Source organism: Sapajus apella, unplaced genomic scaffold, assembly GCF_009761245.1.
Source record: "Sapajus apella isolate SASKATOON/1434 unplaced genomic scaffold, GSC_monkey_1.0 scaffold53, whole genome shotgun sequence".
NCBI classification, from domain to species: Eukaryota; Metazoa; Chordata; class Mammalia; order Primates; family Cebidae; genus Sapajus; species Sapajus apella.
The window spans coordinates 5353139-5370659 of NW_022436993.1; the positions used below are offsets into that span (position 1 = coordinate 5353139).

At 40.2% G+C, this 17521-nt stretch overlaps 1 long non-coding RNA gene across 1 annotated transcript; it reads right to left on the reverse strand.

Moving 5' to 3' along the window:
• On the reverse strand, positions 1-8515 carry LOC116527100. Its single transcript, XR_004258386.1, has 3 exons — positions 8483-8515; positions 1444-1550; positions 1-1365 (listed from the first exon to the last, which is right to left on the reverse strand). It is a non-coding gene; the product is annotated as an uncharacterized LOC116527100 (long non-coding RNA).
• Between the last annotated feature and the right edge of the window lie 9006 nt (positions 8516-17521).

The following is a 17521-nucleotide window of genomic DNA, read 5'->3' on the forward strand; positions in this document are numbered from 1 at the left end:
ACAGTGAGACACTGTCTCCAAAAAAAAAAAAAAACAGATTATAAGGAAGAATATAGGAAGGAGACTGGAAAGTCAGAGAGAGGAACCAAGGAGATGCCGGCTTTCCCTGCAACTTTCCCTGCAGCATTTCATTTCATACACACAGATAAATACATACACAGCCACGTATTATTACAGATGCCCACATTGACTCATTCTGCTGGTGAATAGCACAGATGTGTTTGTTAGATTACTCTGTACTAATTTTTTTCAACTCCTCTAAGTATTTCATTTTTGTATAATAGGTATATTTACTTGGGGGTAGTTTATCTCCAAAGACTCGTGGTGGCTATTTTTAGAGGTTGGAATTATGGTGATGTAGATTTTCTTCTCTTTGAGTGTCGGTATTTTCTACATTTTTCAAGTTGGACATTTATTATTTTTGTAACAGGACAAAAAGTGAGTTATATGCAAATTTTTGTTGAATCTAGGAGCAAAGTGAGGAAGGAATTTAGACCCCTGAGTGACGTATTTTCATCACTGCCCTCTGTGGTGGTGACTGTCTCCACCCAGGACGTAAGGGTTAAGACATTGGGAAGAAAATGGAATTATGACGAGCTCTCTCCTGCAAAAACAAGAGTTGAGTGAGTACTGACTTTTATAAAATGCATGGGGCAATGGCAGGCTGGTGACAACTTTCTGCAGACAAGAGAAAGAAAAAACTTCTATTTTTGTTTCTAGCTCAGAGCACAAGTCTAAAACACCTGCTGGCTGGACAGTATAAAAATTGGTTCAAAAATATGGACACCTTGAAATAGTTTTAATTTCTTCATTAAAGAAATTAAGATGTTTTCATTGAATAGAAAGAAGAATTTGAATTGGCAGATGCTTCTAGAGCATCCAAATCACTTGTCATCTAAACTAGGACATTCTTGAGAGAGAGAGGACAGCTAACATGAATCAGGACTTCTCCCAGGCATAGGACATAAGGTCATCCTAACTACAACTGCCAGAAGTAGTTTGTGCCCCAAGGCTGCCATGCATCTAACATGCATTCAATCATCCAATGAGCATTTAGTGAGTGTCTACTGTGAACCTGGCACTACGCATGTCCTGGGAGAGTAGCAGTGACTAAGACAGACTTGGGTGGCCTCCACTGAGCTCATCACCTCCACAGAGAGGACCAGCCCTGCTTTCAGAGACTCCAGAGCCCAATGGCTCTGAGGCAGAGTCAGGTCAGACCCTGGCTGTTAAAGTCACACCTGAGACATGCTATTCAAACCTGCACTGATTCCAGCACAGGTGGTGGCAGGAACCGGGGGAATAGGGGTGAGCATCTCTAAGGAGAAGCTGGGAAACCATGTCGGGACACTTGCAGCCCATCATCTAGCGGGGAAGAATGCTGTTAAACAAGTAACTACTTCATGATTTGAGAGCCCAGGTTGTATAACAGGAAGATCTGACCTGGTTTAGGAGTTCATGGGTTTTTCCCAAGGAAATGGCATCAAGGCGAGGCCTCAAGAGTGATAGGATTTAGCTGGGTAAGAGGGAAGGGACTTCGTGCAGGGCCCCTGCATGCTGAAAAGCAAGAAGGAACAAAATGCATTTATGGATCTAAAAGAGGCCAACGTGGCTAGAGAGCAAAGAAGAGAAATTCATATGCTTGGCTTATTTCTCTAGTTTCATGTGTGTGTGTGTCTGTGTGTGTGTGTGTATGGGTATGTATATATGTATGTATGTATGTATGTGTGTGTTTATACATTTAAAATCGTATCCTGTTCTTAAAAACCACACTTCACTCGAGCAATGAGAGGCTTTCTGAGGCTTCGAGTGAAGCTGTGTACAGACACACTTTGTTTCCTGGGAAGTGTGCAGGCAGTGGCTCGGCTGATGGAATGGGAGTAACAGAGCCCTTCCCAGTGGCTGATGTCAGAGGTGAGAACCCATTTCTGCTGCAGCCAGGTAAGACCTGGCACCCCTGTAAATCATGTCGCTCCAGGTCCACAGTAGCCGGGGCGGAGCAGCTATGTGCGGTATCCTATGAGCTTGCTGGTTTTGATGTCCCAAACTCCCTCTTGCTGCTTCCTGGGTGAGGGTTTTATCTTTCAGGTGACCTAGAAATCCTGTGTCCCTGGGCCAGCACAGCAATAGCACGCAGCTCAGGAGAAAAGCAGCTGATCACGGCGACACAGACAAATCTGGCACTGAGAAAGGCGGGCTTCTTGCCTTGGCGTGGCTGGCTCTGTCATTTTTTTCTGGGGCAGCAGTTTCACTGCATTGAGCATGTATGGCTGGAACTGAAGCAGTATTGATCCGGGATGTTTGATCCACGACACATAACTGGATGGGGGCCATCAGAAAGATGAGCGGAGCTCTGGGAGCTGGGACCAGCATCCTGAGGTCAGCGCAAGGACTGACACCACCCTCCTGCAGAGTGTGCTGACACCAGGCTCTATCAGCAGCTGCTCCCCACCCAGGCACCCCGAAAAGGAGGTTACAGGATGGGCGTGGCTGCCAACTTAATCAGGCTGTCTCTCTGATGGTCTTTCGGTGGCTTCCATGGGAAAAATTGTAAAAGTTGTGCTAAAGAATTATGATAGTTGGCTGAGTGTGGTGGCTCACACCTGCAATCCCAGCACTTTGGGAGGCCGAGGCAGGAGGATCACCTGAGGTCAGCATTTAGAGACCAGCCTGGCCAACATGGTCAAACCCCATCTCTACTAAAAAAAAAAAAAAAATATATATATATATATACAAGAATTAGCTGGGCATGGTTGTGTGCACCTGTAATCCCAGAGCTACTCTGGAGGCTGAGGCAGGAAAGTCGCTTGAACCCGGAAGGTGGAGGTTGCAATGAGCCCAGATCACATCACTGTACTCCAGCCTGGGTGACAGAGCGAGACTCTGTCTAAAAAAAAAAAAGAATTATGATAGTTAAGTAGTACTAAGAAAGAAGCCCCACAGATTTTGGAGTCAGAAAATTCTGGATTTGAGGCTGGTCCTGGTGCCTCATCCTTATAATCCTAGCACTTTGGGAGGCCTAGGTGGGGGAATCACTTGAGGCCAGGAATTCAAGACCAGCATGGGCAAAATAGTGAGGCCCTATTTCTACAAAAATAAAAAATTAGCCAGGTAAGGTGGTGCATACCTGTAGTCCTGGCTACCCGGGAGACTAAGGCAGGAGGACTCCTTGAGCCCAGGAGTTTGAGGCTGCAGTGAACTATGATCAAGCCACGGCACTCCAGCATGCACAACAGCAAAATCCTATCAAAAAAAGAAAAGGAAGGAAGAAAGGAAAAGAAAAATCTGGATTGAAATCTTAATTTTGACCCTGCTAACTGGGTAACTTTGGGCATGTCACTTAACTCTTCAACTGTAAAATGAGACTGTCAACATCTATCTTATAGGGTAGTTGCAGGGATTACATGAGATCATGGCTATCAAATATTTAGCATAGTGACTAGAGGTAGTGTGTTCTCAGTAATCGCCTGAGTGACAGAGAACATTGTTTTTCTCCCTTATTATTCGTAGCAGAGCTGTGTTAGATGTCACTGGCTTGAAGATTGCACTAGGGGTAGTGGGGCTGTGATGGAGAAAGAGCCAAAATCTTCCATACTCTACCTATCACTATCCATGGGCTTTTAGAACTCTGATTTGAGCTGGGCACAGTAGGCACACCTGTAATCTCAACACTTTGGGAGGCCAGGGCAGGTGGATTGCTTGATCCGAGTTCAAGACCAGCCTGGGAAACACGGCAAAACTTTGTCTCTGCAAAAAATATGAAATTAGCCAGGCATGGTGGTATGTGCCTATAATCCCAGCTACTCAGGAGGCTGAGGTGGGAGCATCGCTTGAGCCAGGGAGGTAGAGGCTCCAGTGAGCCGTGATGGCACCACTCCGCTCCACCCTGTGAGCCTTGTCTTAAAACCAACAGACAGAAACAAAAAACCCTCTGATTTAGGGGACTTTCAGGAGTTGGTCATCCTTAAACCTCAAATCAGTGGGTCGCCTATAATTTAAAATCACTTCCATCTGTCTGGTTTGAGCAGGTCTTCCAAATGACAAAAACAAAACTTCCCAGTCCCAGCCAGTTGATTGAGGTGTGACGTAAAAATGAAAGGAGGTGGTCATCTAGATGTTATAACATTTGGAGAATATTGTAAATTTCTTACTACCTCAAAAATATTTGTTTAAAAACCTCCATCCAAACTCAGTTCTTATGACATGCATCCACTTGGTGGTCTCAGCCTCTGGTGACCAGAGCTAGGTGTATGGGCTGAGTCCAGTGGTCTGCATGCAAATGCGCAAAATGAGGTTATGAAAAGTAGACCTTGGCTGCCATCTGCAAGTGGAACAAGCCATCTGAGCCCCCTGGCTTTCAGCCTAGGTCTTAGTTATTTGCCAGACAGAATGCAGTTGATTTTAAAAGTTACAAAACTGGCCAAGTGCAGTGACTCACACCTGTAATCCCAGCACATTGGGAGGCTGAGGTGGGCAGATCATGAGGTCAGGAGTTCGAGACCAGCCTGGCCAACCTGGTGAAACCCTGTCTTTACTAAAAATGCAAAAGAATTACCAGGCGTGGTGGTACCTATAGTCCAAGCTACTCAGGAGCCTGAGGCAAAAGAATTGCTCGAACCCAGAAGGCAGAGGTTGCAGTGAGCCAAGATCACACCACTGCACTCTAGCCTGGGCAACAGAGCAAGATTGTGTCTCCAACAATCAAACAAAAATTATTAAAGTACCCGGGGTGGTGCTTACATGGAATCAGAACCTTAGGACTGTAGACTAAAGATCAATAAAAAAATCTTTTATGGATCTGTTAGCAACTTCCTGTGGGATGTGTTCTGGCCTTCCTTCTTTTTGACTGGGCAGGCTGCATCCATACCCTCCTGCTGGGGTGGATAGATCGGGAAACACAGAAAGCAGGTTTCTTAAACACAGAAAGCAGGTTTTTCCTGGTGTGAACAAAGAGTGATCTCAAAAAAATAACTCGTTCTGGTGTTCAGGCACTGCCAACTTACAGGGCTACAGAGGCAGTGCCCTAAAATACAAGGCATTGTTTCTGAAATTTAGCTGACTTTAGCGCATACCCTACATAGTCATTTAATTTATTCACATTTAATCTATGTACATATTTAAAATTATTACAAAATTAACATAGTTGATTAAGAAAAATGAAAAAAATACCAAATAGTGCAAAGTGAAAAGCTCTTATTATGTCACCATCTGGAGCCTCTGGCCGTTCATGATGGGATGTAAATCCTCTCAGTGTTTTTCTATGCCCTTACCCAGTGCTTTTGTTATTTGTCAGTATACAAAAATTGAAGCTGCAGCAAACATGCTGGCTTGCAACCCACCCCCTCCTTATTTTCACTTCACAATTTCTCTTGAACATTTTTCTATGTCATCATACCATCCATCTACCACTCTAAGAGCTGATGGACATACCACAGTTTTTCTTAACTTACCCCCTATTGCTGGACTTGCATACTTTTGCCAATATTTTACTATTATACACAGTAGTAGCTATATAAGATATCTACATATACATCTCTCTATATATTTCAGATTATTCTTTTAAGGAATTATTGGCAAAGATATGCTATATATAAAAAGCATTGACAAATATTGCTAGGGGCTGGTTCCCTTGAATCCATGTAGTAGTGCATAGGGTACTTCTTGTCTAAACCTGGCCTATGCTATTGTACCCACTTTTAAAAATCTTTGCAGTTTGATGTGTAATGCTGAGGTTTGGGGTGCAATTGAACCTGTCACCCAGGTAGTGAGCATAGTACCCAACAGGGTGCTTTTCTGTCCTTGCCACCCTCCCTCTCTCCTTCCTCCTGTAGTCCCCAGTATCCGTTATTCCCATCTTTCTGTCCATGAGTATCCACTATTTAGTTCCCACTTATAAGTAAGAACATGCAGTATTTGATTTTCTGTTTCTACATTAATTTGCTTAGGATAATGGCCTGTAGCTCCATCCATGTTGCCACAAATGATATGATTCTGTTCTTTTCTATGGCTGTGCAGCATTCCATTGCATATATGTACCATGTCTCCATTATCCATTTCACTGTTGATAGGAACCTGGGTTGATTCCTCGTCGTTGCTATTGTGAATAGTGCTGCGATGAACATGCATGTCTTTGGTAGAATGATTTATTTTACTTTGGGTAAATTGGGATAATTGGATTACTAGATTGAATAGCAGTTCGGTTTTAAGTTCATTGAGAAATCTCCAAACTGCTTTCCACAGTGGCTGAATTTACATTTCTACCAGCAGTGTATAAATATGCCTATTCCTCTGTAGCCTCACCAATATCTGTTGTTTTTCTGACTTTTTAATAATAGCCATTCTGACTGTTGTATAATGCCATCTCATTGTGGTTTTTATTTGCATTTATCCGATGATTACTGATGAACCAAAGAACACTGCTGATAATCACTCACTTGCATGTCTTCTTTTGAGATGTGTCTGTTCATGTCTTTTGCACATTTTTAATGGAGTTATTTGAGTTTTGGTTGTTGAATTGTTTAAGTTCCTTATAGATTCTGGATATTAGACCTTTATCAGGTGCGTTGTTTGTGAATATATTTTCCCATTCTGGAGGTTGTCTGTTTACTCTTTTGATAGTTTCTTTTGCTGTACAAAAGTTTTTTAGTTTAATTAGATCTCACTTGACAATTTTTGTTTTTGTTGCAATTGTTTTTGAGAACGTAGTCATAAATTCTTTGCCAAGACTGATGTCCAGAGGGTATTCCTAGGCTTTCTTCTAGGATTTTTATAGTTTGAGGTCTTATATTTAGTTCTTTAATCCATCTTGAGTTAATTTTTGTATATGGTGAATGGTAGGTGTCCAGTTTTATTCTTCTGCATATGGTTAGCCAGCTATCCCAGCATAATTTATTGAATAGGGAGGCCTTTCTCCGTTGCTTATTTTTGTCAATTTTGTCAAAGATCAGTTGGTTGTAGGTATGTGGCTTTATTTCTGGGTTCTCCATGTGTCTGTTTTTGTACAAGTACCATGCTGTTTTGGTCACTGTAGCCTTGTAATATAGTTTGAAGTCTGGTAGTGTGATGCCTCTGGCTTTTTTTTTTTTTAATAGGATTGCTTTGGCTATGTGGACTTTTTCTTTTGAAATTTTAGAATAGTTTTTTCTAATTCTGTGAAAAATGACATTGGTAGTCTAATAGGAAACATTAAATCTGTAGATTGTTTGGGGTAGTGTTGCCATTTTAAAGATATTGATCCTTTCAATCTATGAGTATGGAATGCTTTTCATTTGTTAATGTCATCTGTGATTTCTTTCAGTGGTGTTTGGTAGTTATCCTTGTAGAAGACTTTCACTTGCTTAATTAAATGTATTCCTAGAAAATGTTTCTTGTATGGCTATTGTAAATGGGATTGAGGAAGTATTGCTTTAACTAGCATTTCATTATTAATTATGAGTCTGAAGTTATTTTCTAATATATTTTGGTCATTTTTAATTTCTGTTCTTGAAAGTTGCTTTTCAATGTCTGTTGTCCATTTCTCTATAGAACTTGTCTTTTTATTACTAAATTATAAGAGCTCCTTATTTATACTACAAAAATGTTCCCCATTTTCTTTTCTTTTCTTTTTTTTTTTTTTTAGTTGTATTGAAAAAAACAGAAGTTACTAAGTAAATGCAGCAGGCATTTCTGGTCTCTCCCTCTGACCTCTCCTTAGCATTTCACAGAATTGACCATTTATGGTCTCTCTGGTCACTCTTTTATCCTTGGCTTCCATGACATTACACTCTTCTGCTTTTTCTCCTCCTTCTTTAGCTAGTCCTTCTTATTTTCCTTGTGGGATGCCCTGCCTCTGCCCATCACTTAAGCGTTCATGACCCTCCAGCTTTTGTAATTGCTCTTACCTCTCCTCACACTGTATACCCTCCCTAGGCAATCCACATCCACTCCCTTAACTTCAGTTGTTCAATTACAACTATAGGCTCATAATTCCCATGTCTAGAGCATCAGCTTGGATCTGCCTCCTGAGTATCAGACCCATATATCCAAGTGTCTATTGGATATCTTCCCTTTTGTGTCTCCCAAGAACCTCAAACACAATAGAAATCTCCATCTTCTCCTTGTAGTAATACTCCTTCTCCTCTGTTCCTTATCTTCTTAAATGGCTCCACCACCAATCTGATTGCCCACTTCAGAAGTCTGGGTATCAGCTGTGACTCCTCCCTTGCCCCCTTCCACACATTCAGACCATCAACAAGAATTGAAGGTTTTACCTCCTAAATTTCTCTCAATTCCGCAGTCTCCATCCCATACTTGCAACGCCAGTCCAGAAGATAATCATCTCCCTCTGGATTACTCCAAAAATCTCCTAAATCTTTTCCGCATGCTCCCTTCCATTCCATCCTCCCCATTAGAGATAGAATTATTATCTTAGTCTGTTTACATTGCTATAAAAGGATACCTGAGCCTGTGTAATTTATAAAGAAAATAGGTTTCTTTGGCTCACAGTTCTGCAGGCTGTACAAGCAGTGTGGTGCTGGCATCTGCTTCTGGCAAGGACTTCAGGAAGCTTCCAGTCGTGACAGAAAGCAAAGGGGAGCTGGCATCCCATGGCACTAAAGAAAGAAAGAGAGGGAAGGGATGCCAGTCTCTTTGAGATAACCAGATCTTCCAGGAACTCATAGAGCAAGAACTCACTCATTATTACGGGGATGACACCAAGCCATTCATGAGGAGTCCACCCCCATGACCTAAACACCTCTCACTAGGCTCCACCTCCAAACTGGGGATGGAATTTCAACATGAGATTTGGAAGGGACAAATATCCAAACCGTATCACTTATTTTCCAAAATATACAAATCTGATCAAGCAAGTTTGCTATTAAAATCCTTTAATGGCTTCTCATTACACTTGGGATAAAATTCAACCCGTTAATACTAGATGTATGGTGTGCCTCCCACCTGTCGACTTTCTCAGCCTTTTTTCCTATAAATTCTTATGCTTTTTCTCAAGTCTAACAGGACTACCTTATTTCAGTAAATCTGAAATACCAACCATGAGATGCACCATTATTTTATGTGACATTAAGAAAAAACAATTCTGCCAGTTAAAATGGTAAAATAACTTATATTGCAAGGCATGTCCAATTTCAGAGATGCAAAAATAGGAGAAAATCTGGGTTGGGACCAAACAGTTCTTTCCTTAGCTCTGTGGAACCAGCTTCCATCATGTCTGGGCCTCCGCATGTGCTAGCTCCTCTTCCTCCTTCCTTACACTCCCCCTCATGTTCATAACATTCCCCCACATCCATCTTTAGCAAAATTAAATATTAGGTAAAATTGGTCCAGTGCACCCATTCTCCTTTTGTCCTCTTTCTTACTAAAATCACATTTCCTTCCCCAACTAAGCTGAAGTTTGGAAGAGATATTGTTGGGGCTGGACTTTAGGCTTTGGCAGGTGTGTCCTTATTCTTAAAGCCTATCTGGGATCTCAGCTGAGTACCAGATGTGTTAACACAGGTAATGAAATTTCACTTCTCAGACATGGCATTCCAAAATGCCTCAGCACTGCTAACCCTCTGCCATCAGCGTCACCTTCAATCCTGTAGAAGTGTCTGTTCTTGTGTCAGTTTGCTGAGAATGATGGTTTCCAGATTCATCCACGTCCCTACAAAGGACACGAACTCATCGTTTTTTATGGCTGCTTAATATTCCATTGTGTATATGTGCCACATTTTCCCTTTCCAGTCTATCACTGATGGGCATTTGGTTGGTTCTAGGTCTTTGTTATTATAAACAGTGCCCCAATAAGCATACGTGTGCATGTGTCTTTATAATAGAATGATTTATAATCCTTTGGATATAAACCCAGTAATGGGAATTGCTGGGTCAAATGGAATTTCTATTTCTAGGACCTTGAGGAATCGCCACACTGTCTTCCACAATGGTTGAACTAATTAACACTCCCACCAACAGTGTAAAAGTGTTCCTATTTCTCCACATCCTCTCCAGCACCTGTTGTTTCCAGATTTTTTAATGATCGCCATTCTAACTGGCATGAGACGGTATCTCACTGTGGTTTTTATTTCCATTTCTCTAATGACCAGTGATGATGGGCATTTTTTCATATGTTTGTTGGCCTCATATATGTCTTCTTTTGAAAAATGTCTGTTCATGTCCTTTGCCCACTTTTGAATGGGTTTGTTTTTTTTCTTGTAAATCTGTTTTAGTTTTTTGTAGATTCTGGATATTAGCCCTTTGTCAGATGGGTAGATTGCAAAAATATTTTCCCATTCTATTGGTTGCTGTTTCACTCTAATGATTATATCTTTTGCTGTACAGAAACTCTGAAGTTTAATTAGATCCTATTTGTCTATTTTGGTTTTTGTTGTCAATGCTTTCGGTGTTTTAGTCATGAAGTCCTTGCCTATGCCTATATCCTGAATGGTTTTGCCTAGGTTTTCTTCTAGGGTTTTTATGATGTTAGGTCTTATGTTTAATTCTTTAATCCATCTGGAGTTAATTTTAGTGTAAGGTGTCAGGAAGGGGTCCAGTTTCTGTTTTCTGCACATGGCTAGCCAGCTATCCCAACACCATTTATTAAACAGGGAATCCTTTCCCCATTGCTTGTTTTTGTCAGGTTTGTCAAATATCGGACGGTTGTAGATGTGTGGCATTATTTCTGAGGCCTCTGTTCTGTTCCATTGATCTATATCTTTGTTTTGGTACCAGTATTTTGCTGTTTTGATTACGCCATTCTGCTCTGTACTAGCCTTGTAGCATAGTTTGAAGTCAGGTAGCATGAAGCCTCCAGCTTTGTTCTTTTTGCTTAGGCTTGTCTTGGCTATGCGGGCTCTCTTTTGGTTCCGTATGAAGTTTAAGGTGGTTTTTTCCAGTTCTGTGAAGAGGGTCACAGCTAGCTTTTTGGGGATAGCATTGAATCTATAAATTACTTAGGGCAGTATGGCCATTTTCACAGTATTGATTCTTCCTAACCATGAGCATGGAATGTCTTTCCATCTGTTTGTGTCCTCTCGTTTCCCTGAGCAGTGGTTTGTAGTTCTCCGTAAAGAGGTCCTTTACATCCTTTGTTAATTGTATTCCTAGGTATTTTATTCTCTTTGTAGCAATTGTGAATGGCAGTTTGTTCTTGATTTGGCTCTCGTTAAGTCTGTTATTGGTGTATAGGAATGCTTGATTTTCTATCCTGAGACTTTGCTGAATTTGCTTTTCAGTTTAAGGAGATTTAAGTTCTGAGATACACATGGAGGTTTGTTATATAGGTAAACTTGTGTCATGCGTGTTTATTGTACAGATTATTTTGTCACCTGGATAATAAGCCTAGTACCCATTAGTTACTTTTCCTGATCCTCTCCCTCCTCCCACTCTCTGCCCTCCAATAGGCCCCAATGTCTGTTGTTCCTCTATGTGTCCATGTGTTCTCATCATTTAGCTCCCACTTATAGGAAGAACATGTAATATTTGGTTTTCTTTTCCTGTATTAGTTTGCTAAGGGAGGGTGGCCTCCAACTCCATCCATGTTCCTGCAAAGTACATATCTCATTCCTTTTGTTGGCTGCATAGTATTCCATGGTGTATATGTTACCATTTTCTTTATCCAGCCTACCATTGATTGGCATTTAGGTGGATTCCATGTCTTGGCTAGTGTTAATAGTGTGTAGTGAACATACGTGTGCATGTCTCTTTATGATAGAAGGATTGTATGCCTTTGGGTATATCCCAGTAATGGGATTGCGGGGTCCAATTGTAGTTCCATTTTCAGTTATTTGAGGAATCGCCATTCTGCTCTCCGTAATAATTGAACTAATTTACACTCCCACCAACAGTGTATAAGTGTTTCTTTCTTTTTTTTCCACAAACTCATCAGCATCTCTTATTTTTTGGCTTTTTAGTAATATCCATTCTGACTGATGTGAGATGGTATCTCATCATGGTTTGTAAAATCAGTTTAAAGGGGAAAATAATGGAGAAAGTGGACAAAATTGCTTGAAAATGCATTTTAATAACAAATCATCCTGGAATGTAAATGTTAGCAATACAAATACTAGGGATTTGAAAGATTCATTTTTAATGAGCATTTTTTTTAGAGATTTACTTGGAAACAAAAATCAAATTGGAAATTCATGGAAGGCTCATGCCTGTAATCCCAGAGCTTTGAAGCCAACGTGGGCAGATAGGTTGAGCTCAGGAGTTCAAGACCCTCCTGGGCAACATGGTGAAACCCTGTCTCTACAAAAAATACAAAAAAAGTAGTTGAGCTTGGAGGCATGTGCCTGCAGTTTCAGTTGCTCAGGAGACTGAGGTAGGAGGATCACCTGAACCCAAGAGGTCAAGGCTGCAGTGAGCAGAGATCACACCACTGCATGCCAGCCTGGGCACAGAGTGAGACCCTGTCTCAGATTTAAAAAAAGATGTGGTAATGACCACCATGAGCTACTTCACAACACTTCAGGTACCTCCAGTGAGTCTAAGAGCTGTGGAATTAGGGAAGACGGGACTCCCCAGCAGTGCAGTACTTAAGACTGTGAAGTCAATCAAGCAGCCATGTTTATAAAGTAAAAGGTAGAAAATAGATTATTTCAATTGCTAATTGTTCTTGAGACCTTTACCAAGATATATTTTTTAATGTGGCCTAAATGCTCTTCTCGACAGGCATAGTGAAGGAATTACAGTTCATTCAGAGGCTGACATGCTGCTGATTGAAGTACAAAGAAGAGTAATCAAGGTGGTGGCTTTTATTTCCATATGGCTTTTAAAATTTACAAAGAAAATGATTTTAAGTGGTACACACTAGAAAGAAACAAGTCTGTAAACAGTTACCAATCAGCCAAATACACACCAATTGCTAGGAATAGTCCCTCCACCCTCATCTGTTATCTATTCCCATACCCCATAATCAGCATCTAAAGGTTACATGCATTATCCTTTTGTTCATAATTCTGAGGGAAGGGAAGGAAGGGTCAGACCGTGCTCAGACACCCCAGAACCACATCTTAGATAACTTTGCAGACACAAATCTACCACCATGATAGCGTTGGGGAGGCAGCCATGTGGGACGCCTCCATTTAGGATAAAATGAGCAGAGGTCAGGAAGCAGAAGGCTGCACAGACTAAGCTTTGCACTGGGTCTGCTGTGGAGGCTGGCCTCCTGTCCTCTCTTCAGAACTAAACTCAGGGGCCTCAGATAGTGAGTTTTAATTGGAGAAAAGGCTAGAGACTGTGAAGGGAGGAAATCAGACATACATACAAAGCAATTCCTCACTCCTGGGTGTCTTGAGAAGATTACCTTTTCCTGGAGTCCCAAAGCCCCGTTGGTGTCTCACAGGACCTCTTGAGGTGTCAGTAGGTTAATAGACTTAAGAATCTCTAAGTCACTGGCCATGTCAGGTGTTCACATCCCTCTTGCATCATAGGGAATTGATCATGCTGTTAAGGTCCACGCAGAGGCAGAATCCAGCCATGGTGACCTTGGAGACTCATCTTGGAATATTCTTAGACAGGCTTCTTAAAATCCCACAGATTGATGGTGGGTTCTAACATGCCTGTGAATTATAGGAAGAACATCTTACAGAACCATCAATCAGCCTATAGGCTGAGGTAGGCACTTTTAAATTTTATATTGTTTAATGTTTTAGTTTTCAAGAGACAGGGTCTTGCTATGTTGCCCAAGCTGAACTTGAACTCCCAGGCCCAAGTGATCCTTCTGCTTCTCAGCCTCATGAGTACCTGGGACTACAGGTGTGACTCATCATTCCCAGCTTAGGTCTGCAGTTTTTTAAGTGCCTACTGGGTCAAATTTTAAACTTGGTTTTAAAACCAAGAGTAACTTTGTGACAAAGGAGAAGAAAAGCAGTGATGCCCCCTTGGCTTCATTATTTCATTTTTCAATCCTAATTAACTTTTTCCAAATTTAATCTCTGCTATTCCCTATGGGATGTCATACATCTGGTTTACTCTCTTGGCTGAAGTGGCACAGTTTTAGTGGTTTCCATTTGATCCTTTTCATCACAGTTGTCCTTACTCCACACTTGGTAAGCCATATGAGGTTTCCCAAGCTGGGAAGTCAATCCATCCCAATAATGTCCTCAGGAGCCAGCAAAATGATCACAGAATGGATCCCATGAACTCAGTGGATCTCCTGTGGGATGAATCTGAGTGATGCCCATGTGCCTCTGTGCACCTGCACTAGGATAGAGGGGCCATGATGCTTTTTAGGTTCCACTTGTAGGAGCAATGACCAAGACCCTTCTATGCTCCTCAGAAAACAACTGCAAAATGTGGACTCAGTACAAAAGCAACTCTGAAGTACTGAGTGAACAGAAGCAGACAGTCTCTAGCAAAGAGTGTGAACTGGCGTAAAGAAGGGATACAAATCTGTTCTCATCTGCCCAGACTTTAGCCTGAGGCCAAGTGAATTCCATGTGGTGCACACAGTGGAGGTGGGGGTGCAGAAATGGAAAAAACCTGCAGAATTTTTTGTCTGAGAAACCAGAAAAGTGAAGCCAAGAAATTGTGAACATTGAAGAGTCAGGGAAAGTTTACAAGGGAAAGGCAAGAGAGGACATCCCACATTTTGGGTGCCCACGTTTCTGACGGACTCCTGAACTATGTACCATGGAGCAGACAAGACTTCACCAGACGCCAAAACAGCCAGTGCCCCAATCATGGACTTAGCAGCCTCCAGAACAGTGAGAAAATACATTTTTGTTCTTTATAAGCTCCCCAGTCTTTGTTATTTTGTTATAGCAGCACAACAACAAAAGACAAAAGCCAAAGATAGCAGGGAAAATTTGAAAGCAGCAAGAGGAAAATAACAGATTGTACAGAGGAGCAACAGTCCTAGTAACAGGTGACTTTTCTTCAGAAATCATGGAAGCCAGAAGAGAGTGGGCCAAAAAACCTGTCAACCCCAGATTCTATATCTAGTGAAAATAATATTCAAGAATAGGCCAGGCGTGGTGGCTCATGCCTGTAATCCCAGGACTTTGGGAGGCCAAGGCAGATGGATTGCCTGAACCCAGGAGTTTGAGATGAACCTGGGCAAAATAGAGAGATCTCATATCTACAAAAAATAGAAAATGTAGCCAGATGTGGTGGTGCACACCTGTAGTCCCAGCTACTTGGGAGGCCGAAGTGGGAGAGGATCACCTGAGCTTGGGAGGTTGAGGCTGCAGTGAGCTGTGATTGTACCACCACACTCCAGCCTGGGTGACAGAGTAAGACCTTGTCTCAAAAAAAAAAAAAAAAAAAAGAACAGACATTTTCATTTAAAAAAAAGTTACAGCATTAGTTACCAGCAAACCTGCACTATAAGAAATACTAAAGAAAGTTGTTCAGTCTGGAGAAAAACCAGATAGAAACTTGGATTCTCTGAAAATAATAAAAAGCATGAGTAATTGCAAGTACCTGGCTAAACACAGTTTTTTCTTTTTTCCCTTTACCTCTTAATTATTTTAATAAACTACATTTTAAAAATTATAACATGGTCTTGCAGGGTTTGTTATGTTATAGATGACTACATATAAAAACTATAAAATAAAAAGGAACATGGACTAATAGGGTTGCAAGATTTCTGTATTTTATGTGAAGTAGTGAAGTAATTATTGTAAGCACCCAGTGAAGTTAAGTGTGTGTGCGTGTGTGTGTGTGTGTGTGTGTGTGTGAATTCCTTCCACAACCACTAAAAAAATTAAGAAGTCTACCTAAATGAAAACAGGAAAATTTAAAAAGAAATCTAAAAAATATTCAAAGAATGTAAAAAGAAAAATCACAAAAGAAGGAACAAAGGAAAAACAACAGAAGAGACAAAAAAACCCAGATCCTGAACGCAAGCATATGACTGACTGCAGTAAGTGTTGATAAACAATTCAGTTAAAAAGCAGAGATTGTCAAAATGGACAAGAAAAAAACTATATAATGTTTATTAAAGAATGACCTGCAAATATAAAGGCAGATAGGCTGAAAGAAAATGGATAGAAAAATACACCATGCAAACAGCAGACATCAAAAGGCTAGACTGGCTATACTGATATCAGGTAAAATATACTTAAAACAAAATGTACCTTGTATATTGTTAAGTGGAGAATTTTACATGATATGAAATTTCATGTTATACCAACTATATCACAATGAGAAATGCATTATCATATAATTTCATTACTCCATAATGATAAAAATCTTATTGTCAAGGACAACACAACAATCAAAATTTACATACACCCAATATATGAAGCAAAAACACATGAAGCAAATAACTGACAGAATGAAAGGGCAAAAGAGACAGTTCCACAGACAACACTGGAAATATTAACATCTCTACCTAGCAACTACTAGAACAATTAGACCAGAAAATCAGAAAAGACATAGAAGTTTTGAACAATATTATCAACCAACATGACTTGATATTTATAGAACATTGCACCCCAAATGGCAGAATATACATTATTTTCAAGTGCACCTGGTATGTTTGTCAAAATAGGCCATATTTTGGGCCACAAAACACATCTCAATAAATTTGAATAGTTGAAAATCGCACAGACTATGTTCTATGTTCACAAGGGATTAAACTGGAATTCAGTAATAATGAGATAACCAGGAAATTCCAAATATCTGGACTTTAACATATAAATAATCACTAGATCAAAGAAGAGTCACAAGTGATATTAGAACATATGCTAATAATATGTAATATGATAATGAAAGCATATCAAAATTTGTGGGATGTAGGGTAAAACAGCACATAGAGAAAACCGTAGCTTTAAATGCCTATCTGGGAAAGAAGCAAAGTCTATATCTCAATGATCTAAGCTTTTACCTTAAGAAATTAAAAAATAAGTGCAAGTTATTGCTCAAAGTAAACAAAGGGAAGGAAAAGATAAAGGGTAAAAATCAATAAAATAGAAAAGATAAAAACAATAGAGAAAAATCAATAAAACCAAAAGCTGCTTTTTTGAAATAAACTCAATAAAACTGACCGGCTGTAGCCAGACTAGTCAAAAAAACAGAAGATACAAATCCCCAATATTCAATATTAGGAATGAAAGAAGGAGTTTCTCTACATGTCCTTTAGCCAGGAAAAGAATAATACGGGAACAATTCTATGCTGATAAGCTTGACAATCTAGATAAAATAAAATCTCTCAGCAACTAGAAATAGAAGTCTTCCTCATCTGATTAAGGTTATCAATTAAAAAATCTACCGCTAACATCAAACTCAATGGTGAAGATTTAATGTTTTCTACCTACAATCACAAAGAAAGCAAAACGAGGATATCCACTCTCACTATTTGGATTTAAATTTGTATTGTAAGACCCAAATAGTGAGTAAGGCAGGAAAAAGAAAAAGCAAATTGGAAAGAAGACATAAAACTCTCCTATTTACAGACATGACTATGTATGTGGAAAGCTCTAAGAAATCCAGAAAAAAGTTATAAGGGTTAAGATAGGTCACTTTAGTAAAGTTGCAGGATACATGTTCAAAACACAGAAATTAATTGTATTTCTATATATAGTGAAAAAACAGAAAA